Source organism: Heterodontus francisci, chromosome 3, assembly GCF_036365525.1.
Source record: "Heterodontus francisci isolate sHetFra1 chromosome 3, sHetFra1.hap1, whole genome shotgun sequence".
In the NCBI taxonomy this organism is placed as follows: Eukaryota; Metazoa; Chordata; class Chondrichthyes; order Heterodontiformes; family Heterodontidae; genus Heterodontus; species Heterodontus francisci.
This window is the reverse complement of record NC_090373.1, coordinates 190,515,962-190,541,312: the sequence shown is the minus strand read 5'-3', so window position 1 is coordinate 190,541,312 and position 25,351 is coordinate 190,515,962. Positions and strand designations below refer to the sequence as shown.

General features: G+C 44.2%; 1 protein-coding gene across 1 annotated transcript in view; it reads left to right on the top strand.

Annotated features, from left to right (window-relative positions):
• The window catches only part of lin9 (lin-9 DREAM MuvB core complex component), a 178,639-nt gene that overhangs the window by 52,863 nt on the left and 100,425 nt on the right, over window positions 1–25,351 (top strand). The gene's annotated exons all lie outside the window — the stretch shown is intronic.

Sequence of the window (25,351 nt, the reverse complement as noted above, 5' to 3'; positions counted from 1 at the left end):
TTTTGGTTGTAGGGAATTAATTTGTAAATTCTTGTAGGTAGGATTTTGTTTTTATCAGCAGTGTGATGTGCTCTGGAGGAATCCTGACCCTTTCAGGTTAGCGGGAGTCCCTGACTACACTCGGGACTCTCACTACTGCCTCTATAGGCTGTGCAGAACTGAGCTTACTTTGTGTTACTGGGTGCCAGTCTGAAGCTGCCATGCCATTAAATCTGCAACAGGAGTACAAAGTCAGTTGACAAAGTGACAACTGAACATAAACTCTACTTTTTTTGTCCTCCATTGCTTTCTTTTTGGTCTTTTCACATGCCACCCCTGCCCACAAAAAAAAAGAGTACATGTTCTCTCTACTTCGCATCACTTCAGTGGAAACCGATCCATCTGCATCATTTACATTTGCTTGCTTATCAACTCAGCCAGAATTGCACAAGTATTTTGAATCTCTTCTATCTGGTTAAACTGTTTGTGATCATGCCAACTTCAACCCTGATGAAGCTTGGAGAGCCAAATGGAATTCATAAGTTGTAAACAAATGCCTCATGAAAGACCTGACGCAGAAGATCCCTGGCTTTGACCTTCCACGAAGCTCATGGGCGGTTGGAAACTGCATCCACACAAACCATGGCAAATGCAGATAATTGGCGCAGAAAAGGAAAACTCAAAACTCTCCATTGTGTGACTGTGGTCACCCAGAACAGATCATGGAACATATCATGGCTCAATGTCCAATTCACACATATGATGGAGGCATTGCAAAGATGCACTATGCTATGCCCGACGCAAATATCTGATTTAACTACCTAAATGAAAATTGTAGTTGTTGCTCTATATCTACATCTTAAGAGAGTGATCCTGCAGTGTATCCATATAGAATATTTGTACCAATACTCTATAAATGAGGAAAACAGATGCGTTAATGATACAGTCTACTCCTCTATAGTTCACATTTTCTAATGAGGTGAACCAAAAGACAGTGAACAGAAATGTTTTAGTGCTGAAAATCTCTGAACATGTCATTGTTTTAATTCCAATTTCAACAATAACTACATATGTAGTGCCTTTAACGTAATAACATATCCCAAGGTGGGAGCATTATAAAACAAAATACAAAGCCACGCCAGGTAATTTCATGTGAAAATTCCTGTCATCAATGGCCACTTCAAAAAAAAAACTTGCATTTCTGTTGCACCTTTCATGACCTCAGAACATGCAAAAGCACTTTACAGCCAATGAAATACTTTTGAAATCTAATCACTGTTGTTAATGTAGGAAACGTGGCAGCCAACTTGCGCACAGCAAGCTCCCAAAAATAGCAATGTGGTCATAACCAAATGTTGGTTGGCATCCTTCCATCTATGAAAGATGATGGACACACAGCAAGCAATCCACTTAGGTGGGGTGTGTTCTCTTGTTGCACCTTTGCTGATGACTGAAGGCCAATCCTTAGAGTCATAGAGTCGTACGGCATAGAAACAGGCCCTTCGGCCCACCGTGTCTACGCCGACCATAATGCCTATCTATATTAATCCCATCTCCCTGCATTAATTCCATATCCCTCTATGCCTTTCTCATTCAAGTACCTGTCCAGATGCCTCTTAAATGTTGCTACTGTTCCTGCCTCCACCACCTCCTCTGGCAGCTCATTTCAGATACCCACTATTCTTTGTGTGAAATATTTACCCCTTTGACCCCCTTTAAATCTTCTCCCTCTCACATTAAATCTATGCCCTCTAGTTTTAGTCACCCCTACCATGGGAAACAGACTCTGGCTATCTATCCTATCTGTGCCTCTCATAATTTTATATACCTCTATCATCTCCCCTCTCAGCCTCCCTCACTCCAGGGAAAACAGACCCATCTTATCCAATCTCTCTTGATAACTCAAGCCCTCCAAACCAGGCAACGTCTTTGTGAATCTTTTCTGCACCCTCTCTAGCTTAATCACTACTTTCCTGTAGTGCGGCGACCAGAACTGCACACAGTACTCCAAATGCGGCCTAACCAACGTTATGTACAACTGTAACATAACGTCCCAACTCTTGTACTCAGTGCCTCGGCCGATGAAGGCAAGCATGCCATATGCCTTCTTCACCACCCTGTCTACCTGTGTTGCCACTTTCAGGGAACTATGTACTTGCACCCCAAGGTCTCTCTGCTCAACAACACTCCCCAGGGCCCTGCATTCACTGTATATGTCCTGCCCTGGTTTAACTTCCCAAAATGCATCACTTCGCACTTGTCTGTGTTAAATTCCATTTGCCAATCCCTTGCTCACTTTCCCAGTTATCTATATCCTGTTGTAACCTTAGACAACCTTATTCACTGTCCACTATACCACCAATTTTGGTGTCATCTGCAAACTTACTAATCATGCCCCTTACATTCACATCCAAGTCATTAATATATATGACAAACAAAAGAGGGCCCAGCACACCACTGGTCACCGGCCTACAATCTGAAAAACAACCCTCCATTACCACCTTCTGCCTCCTATCACCAAGCCAATTTTGTATCCAATTGGCTAGCTCACCCTGGATCCCATGTGTTCAAACCTTCTGGACCAGCCTACCATGCGGGACCTTGTCAAAGGCCTTGCTACAGTCCATGTAGACAACGTCCATTGCCCTGCCCTTGTCAATCCTCTCAGTTACCTCCTGAAAAAAAACTCAATCAAATTCGTGTCATGATTTCCCACGCACAAAGCCATGCTGTGATTATGCCTTTCCAGATGATTATAAATCCTGTCTCTCAGAATCCCTTCCAATAACTTTCCCACCACTGATGTAAGGCTCACCGGCCTGTAGTTTCCTGGCTTATCCCTGCTGCCCTTTTTAAATAAAGGCACAACATTAGCTATCCTCCAGTCTTCCCGTACCTCACCCGTGGCTAATGATGATACAAAAATCTCTGCCAGGGCCCCAGCAATCTCCTCCCTTGCTTCCTATAGCATCGTAGGATACACCTGGTCAGGCCCTGGGGATTTATCCACCTTCATGCGCTTCAAAATCTCCAACACCTTCTCCTTTGTAATGTTGATATGCTCCAGGATATCGCTGTTCCCTCCCTTGAACTCACTAGCTTCCATGACCACCTCCACGGTAAATACAGACGAGAAGTATTTAAGACCTTGCCCATTTCCCGTGGCTCCACACATAGATTACCACACTGATCCTTAAGGGGACCTACTCTCTCCCTAGCTACCCTTTTACTCTTAATATACTTATAGAATCTTTTAGGATTCTCCTTTATCTTATCTGCCAGGGAAACCTCATGGCCCCTTTTTGCCGTCCTAATTTCCTCAAGTGTAGTCCTACATTCCCTATACTCCTTGAGGATTCCCTATACTCCTTGATCGCTTGATCCCAACTGCCTATACCTGACATATGCCTCCTTCTTTGTCCTGACCAGACCCTCAATATTCCTCGTCAACCAAGGTTCCTTAAACTTGCCAGCCTTGCCCTTCCATCTAACAGGAACATGCTGGCTCTGAACTCTTCCTACCTCACTTTAAAAGCCTCCCACTTGCCAAACGTCCCTTTACCTGTCAACAGCCTCTCCCATTCAACATTTGAGAGTTCCTGTCTGATGCCGTCGAAATTAGCCTTCCCCCAATTTAGGACTTCAACCCGAGGACCAGTCCTATCCTTTTCTGTAACTATCTTGAAGCTAATAGAGTTTTGGTCACTGGTCCCAAAGTGCTCCCCCACTGACGCATCAACCACCTGCTCATCATCATTTCCCAAGAGAAGGTCGAGTGTAGCCCCTTCTCTCGTAGGACCATCCACATACTGCTTCAGAAAACTATCCTGGGCACACTTAAATTCTTCCCTATCTGATCCCTTAGCACTAAGGCAGTCCCAGTCACTATTAGGGAAGTTATATACCCATAATGCACTGCAGATAGCTAAAATGAAAATTATTGAGCTGCTTTTCCTGGCAGCTGTAAGTCACCCATATTTCACAACCATACAGCAAAGTGCTGATAACACAGGCCTTATAAACCATCAGCTTGGTCCTAAGGGTCAGCTTGGTGTTATCCCATGTGCGTTTCGCGAGTCATCCAAAGTTGGCAGCTGCTTTCCCTATGTGTGTATCGAGCTCTGCATCAAGGGACAGATTGTCTGTCACCGTGGACCCAAGGTAGCAGAATTTACTAACCACTTCCAATGTGGGGTGTGTTTAGTGTGGTCAGGGACAACAAGTTACAGGCATGGGAGAGCCAGTCTGAGTTTTTTTCCATGTGAGCAACTAGTGCAGCATTATCAGCATAGAGGAGTTCTCTGATCAGGGCATGATGTGTTTTTGGCTTCGCTTTCACAGGGCATCTCCCTCTGTAGTGTTATGGGGAAGGCCTTTGCTAGGCTCATACTTAAAGACTCCATTAACTTGCAGACCAAGTGTACCCAGAAACACAGTGCCATTTCCATGCCAGCAGATCTACTATGGGTATGATCTTCTCCATATGCCAGCTACAAGAGAAGTGTACTTTTACCTTACTTTTGTAGATCTCACTAAGGCATTTGGCACCCTCAGTAGAGTAGGGCTCTACAGGATTTGGGAAAAATTGGCTGTCCACCAAAGCTCCTCAGTCTCATCTGCTCCTTCCATGACAACATCCACTGCACTGTACAGATTGATGGCTCCATTTCCCACAATTTTGGAGTGAAGAATTGAGTGAACCATGGTTGTGTCCTAGCCCCCACTCTGTTTGGCATCTTCTTCTCCAAACTCCTGACCTTCGTCTTCCCTGCAGATATGGAAGGAGTCTACTTGCACCCTAGGTCAGATGGCAAGCTCTACAATGACCAGATAAGCTGTGTTTTAATCATGTTAGTTGAGGGATAAATGTTGTCCAAGACACCGGCGAACACTCCCCTGCTTCTCTTCAAAATAGTGCCAATGGGACCTTTTACATCAAGCATGCAGTCCTGTGGGGGTATCAGCTCTCCCTTCTGCAACATTCCTTCTAAGGTGTGCAGCTGCAGTGCAGAACCTACCACACAGGGGACTAACAGGCTGTGCAGGAGAAGTGTTCCCTTTAAGGTGTGCGCATGTGCAGAAGATGGGCTGTGCAAAGCGAAGGTAAATTAGACTGAACTTTGCCCTTCTCTTCCCCTCACATCTGTACAGTGTATTGCTGGGTGGGGCTGAGGAGACAGCAAGTTCACAACATAGCTAGCCAGGATTAAAAGAACTCTTTCTCTCTACCCCACCAACCCCTTGCAGCATAAGAGAAAATACAAAATGAGGAGCATGCTAGAGATGAAGATAATGGGGCACCTGTATCCACTTTCCTATCTCATAAGGAGTCATTGCTAACGACTAGCAGAGGTTTACTTAAAACCTAGCTCTTTGACCAAGCTATTAGTCACCTGTCTTCCTATCTCTATGTGACTCTGTTACAGTATGTCTGATAATGCTTCTGTGAAGTTCCTTGAGACATTTTTACCATGTTAAGACACTTTAGTTGTTCTCTGTAAGCTACAGGGATCTCTCAAAACACATGCTGGCTGTTGTCGTTTTGAGCTGTGGCTGCTCCCCTTTGACCTCCAGGGAGAAAACGCTCCTTGATTGTTTATCACTAGGGCTCATATAATGCCCCCATGTCTAAATGTAACTAAGCTACCATTCTCTACTGCTAAACGTGAACCTCATAATCCAGCCAGCAGATGCTGGCAGGATCTGTGTTATGAAACAGCACTTAGAAATGTTTAGTGTGAAAATGTTTAGTGTGAATACTGCACACGATGCAGGCATGCCATTTTTTAATTGTTTTTGACTGTTCTGCAGACAATCCGCATGATCCATCCTTTCAGATCCCACCAGTGCAGGCAGCAGCTGCCAGACACTATCTTTTAGAATTTAGAAAGCCCTGGGAGTGCCAAATGTTGCAAAACAATCTCCCTCCACCCACCCGCCCGCCCCCCAAGCCACACACACATGTTTGAAAGTTACTGTCCCATTTGTACCAATAAGTCCAGTGTTGTGAGCTGTATGCTTATGAAACTCTTCTAATTTCTAAAAATAGTCGATGTCTCAGGTTTAATCAGAGATGGAATCCACTGTAACAGGCTCTGAAACCACACACTGATATCTTGCGGTTACAAGCTTTCATTACTGTATATTCTCACTGGCAAAGAATAAAAGCAGTCATTTTGCAGCAGCGCTGTTTTGGTTGAAATACAATGAGAATAGCAAGAGCTAAAATTGCTTCATTTTTGTTTAGTTGTAATTATATCTAAATTTAATATTAAACTAAAATTCAGCGAGGTGAGGAGACGAGCAGGTGGCTGAACGTTAAAACGGGTGAATGAGATCTTGTCGTGGAAAGACAAGAACATTATGGGAATACCATCGCCTTCAAGTTGCATATCAAACTTGGACATGTATTGTCATCCTTTCATTGTTGGGAGCCAATGTCCTGGGAATCCCTACCTAACTCCGTCGCCCCACGGACTGCAGCGTTTCATACGCACTAGGAGCAGGAGTAGACTATTCAGCCCCTCGAGCCTGCTCCGTCATTCCATAAGACTCAACTCCACTTTCCTGCCGACCCCCAATACCCTTTGACTACCTTGTTTGTCAAGAATCTGTCTACCTCTGCCTTAAAAACATTCAATGATCCTGCCTCCACCGCTCTCCAGGAAAGAGTTCCACAGACTCACGACCCTCAGAGAAAAAATTTCTCCTCATCTCGATCTTAAATGGGAGAACTTAAACTCTGCCCCCTAGTTTTAGTCTCTCACACAAGGGGAAACATCTTTACAGCATTCACCCTGTCAAGCCCCCTCAGGACCTTTTAGGTTTCAATAAGATCACCTCTTATCCTTCTAAACTCCAGTGAATACAGACCCAACCTGTCCAACCTTTCCTCATAAGATAACCCTCTCATCCTAGGAATCAGTCAAGTGAACCTTCTCTGAACTGCTTCCAATGCAATTATGTCCTTAAGTAAGGAGACCAAAACTGTACACAATACTCTGAGTTCTGATGAAAGGTCACAGACCTGAAGCATTAACTCTGCTTCTCTCCACAGATGCTGCCTGACCTGCTGACTATTTCCAGCACTTTGTTTTTATTTCAGACAATGCTCTAGATGTGGTCTCACCAATGCCCGGTACAACTGTAGCAAAAACTCTCGACCTTTATATTCCATTCCCCTTGCAATAAACAATAACATTGCATTTTCCTTCTTAATCACTTGCTGTACCTGCATAATAACTTTTTGTGTTTCGTGTACTAAGACACCCAGATCCCTCTGCATCTGAGTTCTGTAATCTCTCTCCATTTAAATAATATGTTGCTTTTCTATTTTTCCAGCCAAAGTGGACAAGTTCACACTTTCCCACTTTATACTCCATCTGCCAAATCTTTGCCCACTAACTTAACCTATATCCCCCTTTGCAGACTTCTTATGTCCTCTTCAAAATTTACACTCCTACCTACCTTTGTGTCATCAGCAAATTTAGCAGCCATACATTCTGTCCCTTCATCCAAGTCATTGATATAGATTGTAAATAGTTGAGGTCGAAGGAAATGACCCATTTATACTCCAGGACGTCACTACAGGAGTTCCTCAGGGTAGTGTCCTAGGCCCAACCATCTTTAGATGCTTCATCAATGACCTTCAATCATAAGGTCAGAAGTAGGGATGTTCGCTGATGATTTCACAATGTTCAGCACCATTCACGACGACTCAGATACTGAAGCAGTCAGTGTAGAAATGCAAGACCTGGACAATATCCAGGTTTGAGCTCATAAGTGGCAAGTAACATTCACGCCACACAAGTGCCAGGCAATGACCATCTCCAACAAGAGAATCTAACCATTTCCCTTGACATTGAGTGGCATTGCCATCACTGAATTCCCCCACTATCAACATCCTTGGAGGGTTACCATTGACCAGAAACTGAACTGGAGTAACCATATAAATACCATGGCTACAAGAGCAGGTCAGAGGCTAGGAATCCTGCAGCGAGTAACTCGCCTCCTGACTCCCCAAAGCCTGTCCACTATCTACAAGGCACAAGTCAGGAGTGTGATGGAATACTGTCCACTAGCCTGGATGGGTACAGCTCCAACAACATTCAAGAAGCCCATCCAGGACTAACAGGCCCGCTTAATTGGCACCCATCCACAAACATTCACTCCCTTCACCACCAATGCAGCAGTGTTACTATCTGCACGATGCACTGCAGCAACGCACCAAAGCTCCTTCAACAGCACCTTCCAAATCTGTGATCTCTACCACCTAGAATGACAAGGGCAGCAGTTGCATGGAAACTCCATCACCTCCAAGCCATACACCACCCTGACTTGGAACTATATCACTGTTCTTTCACTGTCGCTAGGTCAAAATCCTAGAACTCCCTTTGTAACAGCACTGTGGGTGTACCTACCCCACATGGACTGCAGCGGTTCAAGAATGCAGCTCACCACCACCTTCTCAAGGCCAATTAGGGATGGGCAATAAATGCTGGTCCATACCCCATGAACAAATTTTTAAAAATGGCTATTCTCTTCCTGTTAGCTAACCATCCTCTATTCATGCTAATACGTTACCCCCTACACCATGGGCCCTTATTTTGTTTCATTGCCTTTAATATGGCACCTTGTCAAATGCCTTCTGGAAATCCATGTACACCACATCCACATGTTCCCCTTTATCCACATTGCTTATTACTTCCTCAAAGAACTCAATAAATTAGTCAAACATGATTTCCCTTTCATCTCTCCACAGATGCTGCCAGACCTGCTGAGTATTTCCAGCATTTCGTGTTTTTATTCCCTTTCACAAAACCCTGTTGATTCTGCCTGATTGCACTGAGATTTTCTAAATGACCGGCTATAACCTCCTTAATAATAGATTCCAGCATTTTTCCTATGACAGATGTTAAGCTAGCTGGCCTATAGTTTCCTGCTTTCTGTCTTCCTCCTTTCTTGAATAGTGCAGTTACATTTGCTGTTTTCCAATCTGATGGGACCTTTCCAGAATCTAGGGAATTTTGAAAAATGCATCCACTCTCTCAGCATCCACTTCTTTTAAGACTCTAGGATGAAGTCCATCAGGACCTAGGGACTTGTCTGCTTCTAATAATTTTTTCAGTACCCTTTTCCTGGTGATGATAATTATTTTAAGTTCTTCCTCCTCCCTTTCAACTCTTGATTCACAATTATTTCTGGATGTTATTTGTATCCTCTACAGCGAAGACTGCAGGGTGAAGGCCCATCACCAATTCCTACTCCGGGCATCTAGGAACAGACAACAAATGTGTTCTTTTCCAGTATCGCCACCCCTTACAATAACAGAAATCATTCAAGCCCCAATTGATTCTCTCAACATTTCTAAGAAATGAAGCAGAATATTTTCTATAAGCACATTTTGATGAAAATATGTCCTAAAACATAAAAACTGAAAGGAAGGGGTCAATAATTTTATTTTTGATCACATTTAAAAGTAAAATTTGGCAACTAGTAGATGGAACTATCTCTTTCAAAGATGACGCATAAAATGGTCTGGCTGTGATTTCAGGTCCACTGATTAAAATGATTGGCAAAATGCTGCTGTTCACTGGTTATTGTCATCCTATTTTCCATGTCACTTTCATAAGTAAAATACTACTAGTGCAAAGAGTTTAAATGAAATGCCGTGGTCTTCTTGGTGAGATGCTGTATTGGTGTATAAGCTGAGTTTCTCCACAACCCTGTGACTTGGTTTCAGGCAGCAGAGCTCGTGTTTTTGCTCGTGTTTATTGAAACACACTCAGTGGATAGCAGAATTCCCCCTTGAATGTTTAGGGGTATATGAATAGAATGACTGACTGCAATGGGCTTTGATTCCTCTCCGTGAACAGAACTGTTCAGAAATGTGAAACCTGCCATCCCAAGTACGTGTTCCTGATATCATCAGCTTCATGGTGCGCAGGTGTGAAATGTTAATTGAACCAATTCTTGGTCTAAGCTGTCACAACCAGGCTATCTACAGATTTTGTCATTGGGTTGTCCCCATTACCAGCTCCCACCCATTACTCAGCTGTTCACTCCTACCAACTCACCTTCAAGTGGGACTTTTTCTGACCTGGAATCCATTCCATCACCTTTTGGGGTATTGATCTTCGGCTGTAAAGCATATTTACCCTCCTTATTATGATCTTCACTGTAATGTGTTATTGTACTGGCCTGGAGTCATTTCTTACTGAGCTCCTTGCCTTTTTTCCCCTCTAATGCATCTCCCCCTATAGAATGGTTTCCATAGTTTGTCAAAAATGCTTCTAGCTGGAGTAGTGCAGGCAGTTACTGGCCATGCAAGTTCCTTAATATGAAAACTCATTCAACCCCTCGCAATGGATGTGCCATTTTCCTCTGTCTTTTTTCAAACATTTGCGCTGCTCCTTATCCCACAGGTCTTTGAGAAGCTAATTTGAGTTTACACTACTTTCTCTTATCAGCCAGCTGCTTAGTCATTATAACTCTGACCATTAAAGCTGCACCGTGAATGGCAGCATTGTCAACCTAATCCAGTTTTGGATTATCTCTGCATCTTCAGTCTTACTGCCTTCAGTATCCTACATCCTGTTGCCTGATATGGTCCATTACATCATTTGAATGAGGTGGGTGATGAGAAGTATTACTGACAGCCTTCACTTAAGATCCTTGAGCATGTCTTTATTCCCTGTGCATATCCTTTTTTTATTCATTCATGGGCGTCGCTGGCTAGGACAGCACTTATTGCCCATCCCTAATTGCCTTTGAGAAGGTGGTGATGAGCTGCCTTCTTGAACTGCTGCAGTCCACATGGGATATGGTAATCTTTCCAACACTATCTCTTTGCAATGAGTCGCACACCTGCTCAAACATCTGCAGGATGCACCAACCCATCTCTTTTTAATCATATGTTTCGGTACTTCCGAATGTCTGTCCCCATTCAACATCTAAAAACAAATGATCTGGCCATTGTTTGTACGTGCTTGCTGTACGCAAATTGGCTGTTGTGTTTCCCTACTTTACAACAGTGACTACAATTGAAAAGAAATGAAAGATCCGAGAGAAGTGCAAGGCTTTCTGTAAAGACCTGGTCCACACAAGTACATCCACATTATCTTCCGAAGCCTTCCATTCAGGTTGTAGTAAAAACTGGGACTACACAGGACAGTTGGCAACTTAAAGAGAAAATCCAGGTTAACATTTCAGGTGGGGCTCTTTTCATAACCTGTCATTCATTTTCTGTTCATTTAGAAATTTCCTTATGTGTGTGACTCCCTCCCCACAGTCCCGTGACTTGTTCAGTTGGGCTGTAAGTGTCAAACTGGCATCTTTGACCAACTGAAATTCATGCAAAAAATAAAGCACCAGCTTAATCCTTGGCTTCTTCCCCCTCCCTCATCTACATGCTAACCCTTGGCGACAGCATGTCCTGTTGTGTTCAGTTTCCTTTTGTGCTCTTGAACTAGGGGCTGTAGCCTCATTCTAAGGGGTCGATCATTTAGGACAGAGATGAGAAATTTCCTCACTCAGAGGGTTGTGGATCTTTGAAATTCTCTACCCCAGAGGGTTGTGACTGCTCAGTTCATGAGTGTATTCAAGACTGAGATTGATAAATCTTTGGACAATAAGGGAATCCAGGGGTATGGGGATAGGGCAAGAAAGTGGAGTTGAAATAGATCAACCATGGTCCTATTGAATAGAGGAACAGGCTGAGGGACATATGGCCTACTCCTGCTCCTATTTCTTATGTTCTTACCCAGCTCTACTTCACTACATTTTTTTAATAATCCAGTTCGGGCATTAAATGCAGGATATTCCTGATGTTGCTACAGGGAATGATTTTTCTTTTATTGAGCAGAGTGACCTGGAAAGTATTTTAGCTCACTTCGTGTTTAGTCTTGGAGGAGAATTGCAGTATCCACCTCCTGCTCCTGCACTCTGACACTTCGATAGCTTCCTAAAATTGCCACTGAATTTACAAAAAGCTCTCCATTAGAAACTTTTTCCCCATGTTCCAGTCTTTTTCTTGAATAGTAGAGAGTTATAATTCTCATCAGCTGTTTATGCAACAAGACTAATTCCTTTGAATTAGTTGAAGATCTAGCCTTGCTATAAAGGAAAGAAAGAACTTGGATTTATATAGTGTCTTCCACCACCTCAGAACGTCCCAAAGCACTTTCCAGCCAATCAAGTATTTTTGAAGTACAGTTGTAATGTTAGAAATGTGGTAGCCAATTTGTACACAACAAATTCCTGCAAACAGCAATAAGATAATGACCAGATGACCTGTTTGTAGTGATGTTGACAGGGATAAATATTGTCCTGGATATGCTGTACAGTCTGTCCTTGGTGGCTGAGCTATTAAAAGCCAATGATAGAAGGTGAGGATTTTGATATTGTCCAGGATATGCTGTACAGTCTGTCCTTGGTGGCTGAGCTAGTGAAACCCAATGATAGAAGGTGAGGATTTTGATGTGTAGTGAAAGCTCTTATGCTCCTTTTGTTGGTTGAACACAGTTTCTGTTGAATTAGCTGAACCGTTTCTTTTCACACTCCAGGACTGGTTATAGTCCTTTAACCTCCCCAGGGTTGTCTACTAAAGACCCTAATGGTAGCAAGCATCTCATCACTATTACGAGATTGAGGGATGTGTTGGGAAGTGTTGTCGGATCTCACAGCCTTTTCCTGTCCTTACTAATTCTTGGGTGCTGTAATGAAAGTCTGCCCAGTCACTAGGGAGGACTATGATACAAGGACAGTACAAAGCCATAGTTGCCTATAAATGTAAACATTGTACACTTTTGAAATTTACTCTTGAGTACCTGAGACTCTAACGATCTCAAATAATGCATAGAATCCAGGAGACTGTGTGGGCCCAGTGCTGCTCCTCTGACTGTCTATCTCTTGTCTCATTAAAGTTTATTGGTTAGCAACTACAAAGCCACAAAGCTGATCTTGTGGCTTGTGCAGGCTGAGTTACAAGGGAACTTGAGTGAAATTCGGGCTCTTTAGCCTTAAAAGAAGGTAGCTAAGGGGAGACACCCCATGGAAGTAAATAAAGTAGTGAATGATAAGTAAATTGTGAGCATGACTGCAGCTTGAACCATGACACTAGAATGGTGGCACACTGTTCAAGCAATGCACTTAAGGGCAGGCTAAGTAGGTACATGAGGGAGAAAGGGATAGGAGGATATGCTGGTATGGTAGTTTGTGTGGAGCATAAATGGACTAGTTGGGCCGAGTGGCCTGTTTCTGTGCCATTCATTCTATGAAACTAAGGCAAATTTTAGAACTGGTGCTGGGGAGATTTCCCTTACCCAGAGTGAGCACCATGTGGAATGTACCTCTGGGCAGGGTGGTGGAAACCTCTGCAATTGTTTGAGTGGTGCTGTAAAGGGAGGGCTGTAGGTTTTTCTTTCTGAACAGATGAACTGAATAACCATCCTAGTTATCTTGTGAAATTGTACTCCGAATATGTGACAGACCAAAGGCCAGAATTCAATGCACATGGTCATTCCTGTAGCACTGCTGCACAGTAATTGGACATCCTAGCTGGATATCAGTTGGAATATGGTATCCTGAACTGCAACTTTATTAAGTAAGACTGTACCTTGAGCAGGTATCCCTTGCCAGCTGTTACGTCTGCTGGCTATCCGTTCACTGAGCGTAATTCGGTGGTCTTCAGTGTCATGCAGCACCTGTGGGCAGTGATGTGCAAATGGGGTTGTCGCCATAACCTGCCTGTAGTGTGGCATTCAGAATTAGGAGCAGGAGTAGGCCACTCAGCCCTTCGAGCCTGCTCCGCCATTCAATAAGTTCGTGACTGAACTGATTATTCCATATTTCCACCTACCTCCGATAACCTTTCACCCCCTTGCTTATCAAGAATCTGTCTATCTCTGCCTTAAAAATATTCAACGATTCTGTTTCCACCACCTTTTGAGGAAGAGAATTCCAAAGACTCACGACCCTCTGAGAGAAAAAAAAATTCTCCTTATCTCTCTCTTAAATGGGTAACCCCTTATTTTTAAACAGTGACCCCTAGTTCTAGATTCTCTCACAAGGGGAAACATCCTTTCCACATCCACCCTGTCAAGACCCCTCAGGATCTTGTATGTTTCAATCAAGTCACCTCTTACTCTTTAAATTCTATTCGATTCAAGCCTGGCTTGTCCAATCTTTCCTCTTAAGACAGCCCGTCCATTCCAGGTATTAGTCCAATAAACCTCCTCTGTACTGCCTCCAACGCTTTTACGCCCTTCTTTAAATAAGGAGACCAGTACTGTACACAGTACTCTAGATGTGGTCTCACCAATGCCCTATTTTTGTATTCAATTCCTGTCACGATAAACACTAACATTCTATTAGCTTTCCTAATTACATGCTGTACCTGCATACTAACCTTTTGCGATTCATGCACTAGGACACCCAGATCCCTCTGCATCTCAGAGCTCTGCAATCTCTGACCATTTAAATAATATGCTTCTTTTTTATTCTTCCTGCCAAAGTGGACAATTTCCCACTTTCCCACATTATACTCAGCACAGTGGCGCAGTGGTTAGCACCGCAGCCTCACAGCTCCAGGGACCCGGGTTCAATTCTGGGTACTGCCTGTGTGGAGTTTGCAAGTTCTCCCTGTGTCTGCGTGGGTTTCCTCCGGGTGCTCCGGTTTCCTCCTACAGCCAAAATGACTTGCAGGTTGGTAGGTAAATTGGCCATTATAAATTGCCCCTAGTATAGGTAGGTGGTAGGGGAATATCGGGACAGGTGAGGATGTGGTAGGAATATGGGATTAGTGAATATGGAATTAGTGTAGGATTAGTATAAATGGGTGGTTAATGGTCGGCACAGACTCGGTGGGCCGAAGGGCCTGTTTCAGTGCTGTATATCTAAAAAAAAAATACTCCATTTGCCAGGTCTTCACCCACTCACTTAACCTATCTATGTCCCTTTGTAGCCCCCTTAATGTCCTCTTCACAAGTTACTTTCCTACCTATCTTTGTGTCATCAGCAAATTTAGCAACCATACCTTCGGTCCCTTCGTCCAAGTCATTTATATAAATTGTAAAAAGTTGAGGCCCCAGCACAGATCCCTGTGGCACACCACTTGTTACACCTTGCCAACCAGAAAATGACCCATTTATGCCTACTGTCTGTTTCCTGTTAGCTAGCCAATCTTCTATCCATGCCAATATATTACCCCCTACACCATGAGCTTTTATTTTCTGCAATAACATTTGATGTGGCACCTTATCAAATGCCTTCTGGAAATCTAAGTACAATACATCCACCAGTTCCCCTTTATCCCCAGCACATGTAACTCCCTCAAAGAACTCCAATAAATTGGTTAAACATGATTTCCCTTTCACAAAACCATGTTGGCTCTGCCTGATTACCTTGAATTTTTCTAAGTGCCCTGCTATAACGTCTTTAATAACTTCTAACATTTTCCCTAAGACCGATGTTAAGCTAACTGGCCTGTAGTTTCCTGCTTTCTGTCTCCTTCCCTTCTTGAATAAAGGAGTTACATTGGCTATTTTCCAATCTAAAGGAACCTTCCCCGAATCTAGGGAATTTTGGAAAATTAAAACTAACACATCAACTATCTCACTAGCCCCTTGGATGAAGTCCATCAGGACTCGGGACTTGTCAGCCCACAATTCCATCTATTTGTTCAGTACCACTTCCCTGGTGATTGTAATTTTCTTGAGTTCCGCTCTCCTTTCCATTTCCTGACAGCTAATACTGGGATGTTACTTGTACCCTCAATAGTGAAGACCGATGCAAAATATCTGTTCAATTCATCTGCCATCTCCTTATTATCCATTATTAATTCCCCAGACTCACTTTCTATAGGACCAACGCTCACTTTGTTAACTTTTTTTTTAAATATCTGTAGAAACTCTTACTATCTGTCTTTATATTTCTAGCTAACTTTTTCTCGTAATCTAATTTTACTTTCCTTATCAATCTTTTAGTCATTCTTTGCTGTTTTTTATATTCTGTCCAATCTTCTGACCTGCCTCCCATCTTTGCGCAATTATAGGCTTTTTCTATAAGTTTGTTACTCTCTTTAACTGTTTTAATTAACCACGGAAGGCGAATCCCACCTTTTGAAATTTTTCTTTCTTGTTGAAATGTATCTATTCTGTGTATTCTGAAATATTCCCTTAAATGTCTGCCACTGCATCTTTATTGACCTATCCCTTAACCCAATTTGCCATTTCACTTTAGCTAGCTCTGCTTTCATGCCCTCATAATTGCCCTTATTTAAGTTTAAAATACTAGTCTTGGACCCACTCTTCTCTCCCTCAAACTGAATGTAAAATTCAATGTGGAATCGTACCCCAGTGTGACCCAGCCTGTCCTGGAGAATCAGTGTGTAATCCAGGCAAAAGCATCTACTTAAAGGGGTGGTGTCTTCGTAAATTACTGTTTGTCAAAATTTTTTGCAGTCACTTGGTAATGATGTGAACTTGCACCAAAACCACATCACTTTCACTTGCAGAATGATACACAGCTCTACTCCCTGCCCAGACAGCAAGTGTTTACTAAGCACTTTTCATGAATGCAGGACCTCTTTAAAGGAGCGATGTGTGTGTGTATATCTTTAATCCTCTTCTCTTTCAGATCATACAGTTCAATTAATTTCTTTTCAGGTTCTTACTGTCGTCACGGCTGTGCCTTGGGACACTTTGGATTGGGTCGTTTCGGTCTCCCGTTTGTTGGCAGTGTGGTTGCTATGAAATCGTTCTGTTTAGTACGAGAATTTCTTGACTGAAAAGAAAGCAGATGTTGGGAGTTGAGACAATCACCAAATTCTTTTGTACCCACAGAGGGAATTCAAACTAGTCTGAGAGTATCTGGTAAATTGAAGAATGCTGCTCATCTTAGTAGTGGGGAATAATGGACTCTCAGGGAGGTGTAAGGCAGTAGCTGAAGTAATGTCAAATAGTGAGAATGTCTAGATAGCTAAAAGCCTCAGTCCCTGAGCACGCAGATTGAGGTTCAGTCGCTGGTTTTTGTTATGTTAGCTGACTGACATTGGCTCCTTATCCAGCAACACCTGTTTTAAAATTCTGATGTTTGTTTTTCAATTCCCTTGCTGGACTCGCCCCTCCCTATATCTATAATCTCCTCCAGCCCTACAACCCTCTGAGATCTCTGCTCCAATTCTGGCCTCTTGCGTATCTCTTGATTTCTAATCGCTGCACCATTGGTGACCATACCTTCAACTGTCTGGATCCTAAACTCTGGATTCTCTCCCTTAACTACTCTGCCTCACTACTCCTCCCCTCTTTTAAAATACTCCTTAAAAACTATCCCTTTGACCGAGCTTTTGGTCATCTGTCCTAATATGTCACTTGCTGTCAAACTTTGTTTGGTTTATGCACCTGCAAAGCATTTTGGGACCTTTCACTACTTTCGAGGTGCTACATAAACGCAAGCCATTGTTTTTTGTTTTCTGCAGAGTCAGTTACAATTGGCTGCAGCAGCCCAGGATGGTGTATTGGTCAGATTCGCATTCACCATACTACTGGGAGTACAGAGGCTTGGCTTTCATGCTCTACACTGCAGTGTAGTCTGCCGGTTCTCTGGTGCAGCCTGTAGATTGTATGGTCCCTGATAGTCTGCCGGTTCTCTGGTGCAGCCTGTAGATTGTATGGTCCCTGATAGTCTGCCGGTTCTCTGGTGTAGCCTGTAGATTGTATGGTCCCTGATAGGCTGCCGGATCTCTGGTGCAGCCTGTAGATTGTATGGACCCTGATAGTCTGCCGGTTCTCTGGTGCAGCCTGTAGATTGTATGGACCCTGATAGGCTGCCGGTTCTCTGGTGCAGCCTGTAGATTGTATGGACCCTGATAGGCTGCCGGTTCTCTGGTGTAGCCTGTAGATTGTATGGACCCTGATAGGCTGCCGGATCTCTGGTGCAGCCTGTAGATTGTATGGACCCTGATAGGCTGCCGGATCTCTGGTGCAGCCTGTAGATTGTATGGACCCTGATAGGCTGCCGGATCTCTGGTGCAGCCTGTAGATTGTATGGTCCCTGATAGGCTGCCGGATCTCTGGTGCAGCCTGTAGATTGTATGGACCCTGATAGGCTGCCGGTTCTCTGGTGTAGCCTGTAGATTGTATGGACCCTGATAGGCTGCCGGATCTCTGGTGCAGCCTGTAGATTGTATGGTCCCTGATAGGCTGCCGGATCTCTGGTGCAGCCTGTAGATTGTATGGACCCTGATAGGCTGCCGGTTCTCTGGTGTAGCCTGTAGATTGTATGGTCCCTGATAGGCTGCCGGATCTCTGGTGCAGCCTGTAGATTGTATGGTCCCTGATAGGCTGCCGGTTCTCTGGTGCAGCCTGTAGATTGTATGGACCCTGATAGTCTGCCGGTTCTCTGGTGTAGCCTGTAATATAGAAACATAGAAAATAGGAGCAGGAGTAGGCCATTCGGCCCTTCGAGCCTGCGCTGCTATTCATTATGATCATCGCTGATCATCCAACTCAGTAACCTGTTCCCACTTTCCCCCCATACCCTTTGATCCCTTTAGACCCAAGAGCTATATCTAACTCCTTGAAAACATACAATGTTTTGGCTTCAACTGCTTTCTGTGGTAGTGAATTCCACAGGCTCACCACTCTCTGGGTGAAGAAATCTCTCCTCATCTCAGTCCTGAAAGGTTTACCCCGTATCCTTAGACTATGACCCCTGGTTCTGGACTCCCCCACCATTGGGAACATCCTTCCTGCATCTACCCTGTCAAGTCCTGTTAGAATTTTATAGGTTTCTGTGAGATCCCCCCCTGACTCTTCTGAACTCCAGCGAATATAATCCTAACCGACTCAATCTGTACTCATACGTCAGTCCCGCCATCCCAGGAATCAGTCTGGTAAACCTTTACTGCACTCCCTCTATAGCAAGAACATCCTTCCTCAGATAAGGAGACCAAAACTGCACACAATATTCCAGGTGTGGCCTCACCAAGGCCCTGTATAATTGCAGCAAGACATCCCTGCTCCTGTACTCGAATCGTCTCGCTATGAAGACCAACATACCATTTGCCTTTTTTACCGCCTGTTACACCTGCATGCTTACATTCAGCGACTTGTGTATGAGAACACCCAGGTCTCGCTGCATATTCCCCTCTCTCAGTTTATAGCCGTTCAGATAATAATCTGCCTTCCTGTTTTTGCTACTAAAGTGGATAACCTCACATTTATCCACATTATACTGCATCAATCATGCATTAGCCCACTCACTTAACTTGCCCAAATCATCCTGAAGCCTCTCTGCATCCTCTTCACAACTCACCCACCCAGTTTTGTGTCATCTGTAAATTTGGAGATATTATATTTAGTTCCCTCATCTAAATCATAAATTCTTTTGGGCCTCCTTATCTCGAGAGACAATGGATACGCGCCTGGAGGTGGTCAGTGGTTTGTGAAGCAGCGCCTGGAGTGGCTATAAAGGCCAATTCTGGAGTAACAGGCTCTTCCACAGGTGCTGCAGAGAAATTTGTTTGTTGGGGCTGTTGCACAGTTGGCTCTCCCCTTGCGCCTCTGTCTTTTTTCCTGCCAACTACTAAGTCTCTTCGACTCGCCACAATTTAGCCCTGTCTTTATGGCTGCCCGCCAGCTCTGGCGAATGCTGGCAACTGACTCCCACGACTTGTGATCAATGTCACACGATTTCATGTCGCGTTTGCAGACGTCTTTATAACGGAGACATGGACGGCCGGTGGGTCTGATACCAGTGGCGAGCTCGCTGTACAATGTGTCTTTGGGGATCCTGCCATCTTCCATGCGGCTCACATGGCCAAGCCATCTCAAGCGCCGCTGACTCAGTAGTGTGTATAAGCTGGGGATGTTGGCCGCTTCAAGGACTTCTGTGTTGGAGATATAGTCCTGCCACCTGATGCCAAGTATTCTCCGAAGGCAGCGAAGATGGAATGAATTGAGACATCGCTCTTGGCTGGCATACGTTGTCCAGGCCTCGCTGCCGTAGAGCAAGGTACTGAGGACACAGGCCTGATACACTCGGACTTTTGTGTTCCGTGTCAGTGCGCCATTTTCCCACACTCTCTTGGCCAGTCTGAACATAGCAGTGGAAGCCTTACCCATGCGCTTGTTGATTTCTGCATCTAGAGACAGGTTACTGGTGATAGTTGAGCCTAGGTAGGTGAACTCTTGAACCACTTCCAGAGCGTGGTCGCCAATATTGATGGATGGAGCATTTCTGACATCCTGCCCCATGCAGGATGTCAGAAATGCTCCATCCATCAAATCATAAATATATATTGTGAATAGCTGGGGTCCTAGCACCGATCCTTACGGTACCCCACTAGTCACTGCCTGCCATTCGCATAAAGACCCATTTATCCCTACTCTTTGTTTCCTGTCTGCCAACCAATTTTCTATCCATCGCAATATAGTCTGCCGGTTGTCTGGTGCAGCCTGTAGATTGTATGGTCCCCGATAGTCTGCTGGTTCATCGGCACGACCTGTAGATTATATGGGCCCAGTAATCTGCTGGTTTCCGGTGTGGTCCGTAGAATGTCTGAGCCCCCAATAGTCTGCCAGTTCTTTGGCACGGCCTGTAAATTATCTGGGCCCCATAGTCTGCCTGTTCTCTAGTCCAGCCTGTAGAATGGCTGAGCCCTAGTACTCTGGGGTTCTCCGGTGCGGCCTGTAGAATGTCAGGGCTTGCACTGGCTCTAGGCTGTCCATGGGTGACAGCTGCCTAAGGAACTGAATCTCAGTGAGGGAGTCAATGCTTTCAGGAGAGGGTGAATATTAATCAAAGAGTAAAGCTGAATCAAATTGAAGTTCCTCATTCAAGTCATTGAGAATTCTACTTTGACATAAATCCTTTTGCATCTGATTTATTTTTAATACAAACTATATTGAAAAGTCAGAAAGAGCTTGTATTTAAATAGCATCTGTCATGACCTCCAGACATCTCAAAGCGCTTTTCAGCCAATGGAGTACTTTTTGAAGTATAGTCACTGTTGTAATGTGGGAAACTCGGCAGACGATATGTGCACAGCAAGATCCCACAAACCGCAAAGTGATAATGACGAGAATCTGTTCTAGTGATGTTGGTTGAGGGGTAAATATTGTGAAGTTGGTGGGAACTTTTTTCTCTTTCTGCAGGGAAGTGCATTATTCCAGTGTGTGGGCTCCAAGACACCGGGTAATTAAAGGTAGAACAGGGAGAGGATGGGTGCAGAGGTAGGCCAGAGTCTGGAGAGCAGTTGGAATGCACTAGCATTAGGGTTGAAGAAAATAACTAATTCAGTTAATGGCAGAGAATGGAATGGATTTGAAGGAAAGTAGTTTCAAGACTTTGAATTTACAGGAATTAAAGCAGTATTCACCAATTGTTTGCTTAGGTAGGATGGACTTGTAGATTGGTTGCTGCAGTTTCAGCTCCAAAAAGTATAAATTTAGAGGTTGAGGTGCAGCCTGCAAGCACCGTTCAGATTGCAAGCTGAGTGTGGAGATACGAGTTTGGTGAGTGGGGATTTTAAATGTCGTTATCTTTCTAAAAATCTGGTCTGCAGTTAGCATTTAACTGGGATTTACCTTCTAGATAAAGTAGGGTTAAGAAAGTGAAGTAGAGTTAAGGAAGGAAAGTAAGTTTCTTCTAGTCTTCGGCAGGGATCAACAGGCTCTACTGCAGAGTAGTTGATTAGTTAGGTAGCTGACCAATCCAATCTGATTGTTGCATTTTCAGCTTCAAAAAAGTATAAATAGAGAGGTCAGGGTGCAGCCTGCAAGCGGCGTACAGATTGCAAGCTGAGTGTGGAGATATGAGTTTGGTGAGTGGGGATTTCGGTGAAGGAGGGGAAGGAGGTGGTCCTTTTTTTGACTATTTTCATCCTCTATTTGGTTCCTGCTTCGATACAGTGGAAAGAGTTGGTTGGTGAGTAACTGGTAAGCTCTTCTACTTACTTTAATTTTACAGACTATTTATTCTATGACAGGGCAGCTCGGCTGAGTGGAATGTACAGCCTGTGGCATGTGGGAAGTCATGGACGCACCATGTGTCCTAGACAAACACATCTGCAGGAAGTGTCACTGGCTGCAGAAGCTTGAGCTCCAGGTTTCAGAGCTCGAGCAGAGGCTGGAATCACTGTTGTGCATCCGCGAGGCAGAGAACTACGTGGATAGCACTTTAGGGAGGTGGTCACACCACAAGTTAGGAGCATGCAGGCAGATAGGGAATAGGTGACTGCCAGGCAGCCTAAGAGAGCCAGGAAGGTCATGCAGACGATCTCGCTTGCTAATCTTTTTTCCATTTGGATACTGATGAGAGTGATTTGTTCCTCAGAGGAGTGCACTCAGAGTCAAGTTTGTGGAACTACAGGTGGCTCAGCTGCATAGGAGAGGAGGAAGAAGAATGGAAGAGCAGTAGCGATAGGGGATTCATTAGTTAGGGGAACAGACAAGTGTTTCTGGGGCATTAAACGTTACTCCCGGATGGTGTGTTGCCTCCCTGTTGCCAGGGTCAAGGATGTCCTGGAATGGTTACAGGGCATTCTTCTAGAGGAGGGTGAACAGCCAGAGGTCGTGGTCCACATTGGCTCCAATGACATAGGTAGGAAGGGGGATGAGGTCTTGAAAGCAGATTTTAAGGAGCTAGGAAGGAGATGACAGAAACATGGCTTAACGAAGGACAGGAATGGCAGCTCAACGTTTCTGGTTGCGGGGTTTTCAGACGCGATAGGGAGGGGGATAAGAAAGGACGGGGAGTGGCAATTTTGGTCAAGCAAACTATTGCAGCTGTAAGGAGGGATGATATGTTGGAAGGTTCATCAAATGAAGCCAAATGGATTGAGCTAAGGAACAAAAAAGCGGCAATCACACTGCTGGGAGTGTACTATAGACCTCCAAACAGTCAGAGGGAGCTCGAAGAGCAGATATGTAGGCTAATCTCTGAAGTGCAAGAACAATACGGCAGTAATAGTAGGGGATATTGTAACTACCCCAATATCAACTGGGATAGTTTTTGGTGTGAAAGGAATTGAGGGAGCAGAATTCTTGAGGTGCATTCAGGGGAACATTTTTGCCCAGTATGTAGCCAGTCCAACAAAAGAAGAGAAGGCGGCACAGTGGCGCAGTGGTTAGCACCGCAGCCTCACAGCTCCAGCGACCCGGGTTCAATTCTGGGTTCTCCCTGTGTCTGCGTGGGTTTTTGCCGGGTGCTCTGGTTTCCACCCACAGCCAAAGACTTGCAGGTTGATAGGTAAATTGGCCATTATAAATTGCCCCTAGTATAGGTAGGTGGTAGGGGAATGTAGGGACAGATGGGGATGTGGTAGGAATATGGGATTAGTGTAGGATTAGTATAAACGGGTGGTTGATGGTCGGCATAGACTCGGTGGGCCGAAGGGCCTGTTTCAGTGCTGTATCTCTAAATAAAAATAAAATAAAAAACATGTTCCCACAAAGAAAAAGGGTGAAGCAGCCAAATCTAGAGCCCCATGGATGTCAAGGAGCCTACAGGGTAAGACAAGGCAGAAAAGGAAAGCTTATGTCCGACGCCAAGAGCTCAATCCTACAGAAAGCCAAGAGGAGTATAGAAAGTGGAGGGGTGAAATCAAAAAGGAAATTAGGAAAGCTGAGAGAAGGCATGAAAGAATATTGACGAGCAAAAGCAAGGTGAACCCAAAGCTGTTTTATCAATACATTAAGAGTAAGAGGATAACTAAGGAGAGAGTAGGGTCCATAAAAGACCAAAAAGGTAACCTATGTGTAGGAGTGGAAGATATTGGTATGGTTCTTAATGAATACTTTGCGTCTGTCTTCACAAAAGAGAGGGACAATGCAGATATTGTAGTTCAGGAGGAAGAGTGTGAAGTATTGGATGTGGAAAACATAGGGAGAGAGGAAGTATTAATGGAATAAGCATCCTTTGAAAGTTGATAAATCACCAGGGCCAGATGAAATGTATCCTAGGCTTTTAAAAGAAGCAATAGAGGAAATAGCAGAGGGTCTGACCATCATTTTCCAGTCCTCCCTGGATACAGGTGTGATGCCTGAGGATTGGAGAATTGCTAATGTTGTACCTCAGTTTAAAAAGGGAGCGAGGGATAGACTGAATAATTACAGGCCAGTCAGTCTAACCTCAGTAGTGGGTAAGTTATTGGAATCTATTCTGAGAGACAGGATAAACTATCACTTAGAAAGGCAGAGGTTAATCAAGGATAGTCAGCATGGATTTGTTACCGGAAGACCTTGTTTGACCAACTTGATCGAATTTTTTGAAGAAGTAGCAAGGAAGATACATGAGGGTAGTGCAGTTGGTCTACATGGATTTTAGCAAGGCTTTCGACAAGGTGTCCCATATGGCAGACTGGTTAAAAAATAAAATCCCATGATATCCAGGGAATTGCAGCAAGGTGGATACAAAATTGGCTCAGTGACAGGAAACTAAGCAAAGCTGAAGTCAGTGGGAATCGGGGGAGAACTCTCCGCTGGTTGGAGTCATACCTTGCGCAAACGAAGATGGTTGTGGTTGTTGGGGGTCAATCATCTCCTCTCCAGGATATCACTGCAGGAGTTCCTCAGGGTAGTAGAGCAGGGAGGTTATGCTGAAACTGTATAATTCATTAGTTAGGCCACAACTTGATTACTGTGTGCAGTTCTGGTCACCTCATTACAGAAAGGATGTAATTGCAGTAGAGAGGGTATAGAAGAGATTTACAAGGATGTTGCCAGGACTAGAAAAATGCAGCTTTGAGGAAAGATCGAATAGGCTGGGGTTGTTCTCCTTGGAACAAAGAAGGCTGAGGGGAGATTTGACTGAAATGTACAAAATTGTGAGGGGCCTAGATAGACTGGCGGTGAAGGGTCTATTCACCTTAGCAGAGAGGCCATTGACGAGGGGGCATAGATTTAAAGTGATTGGTAGAAAAATTAGAGGGGAGCTGAAGGAAGACTTTTTCACCCAGAGGGTGGTGATGGTCTGGAACTCACTGCCTGAAAGGGTAGTTGAGGCAGAGACCCTCAACTCATTCAAAAGGAGTCTGGACATGCACCTCAGGTGCTGTAATCTGCAGGGCTATGGACCAAATGCTGGGAGGTGGGATTAGAATAGGTGGATCCTTTTTCGGCCAGCAGAAACACGATGGGCCAAGTGGCCTCTTTCTGTGCTTTAAACCTTCTATGATTAAAAAGAGGGACCTCAAAAGCAGTAATCTCATGATTACTCCCAGTCCCACGTGCTTGGGGCCAGGCTGTTCAGTTTTCTGTCAATTAACACCCTCTCTGTACTAATGCTTTGACTTTCACCACACTATTAACATACCGTTTGCCTTTGCTCCATGACCTTCTGGTCAGTTATTCTCTGTGACCTTGTCCTATCA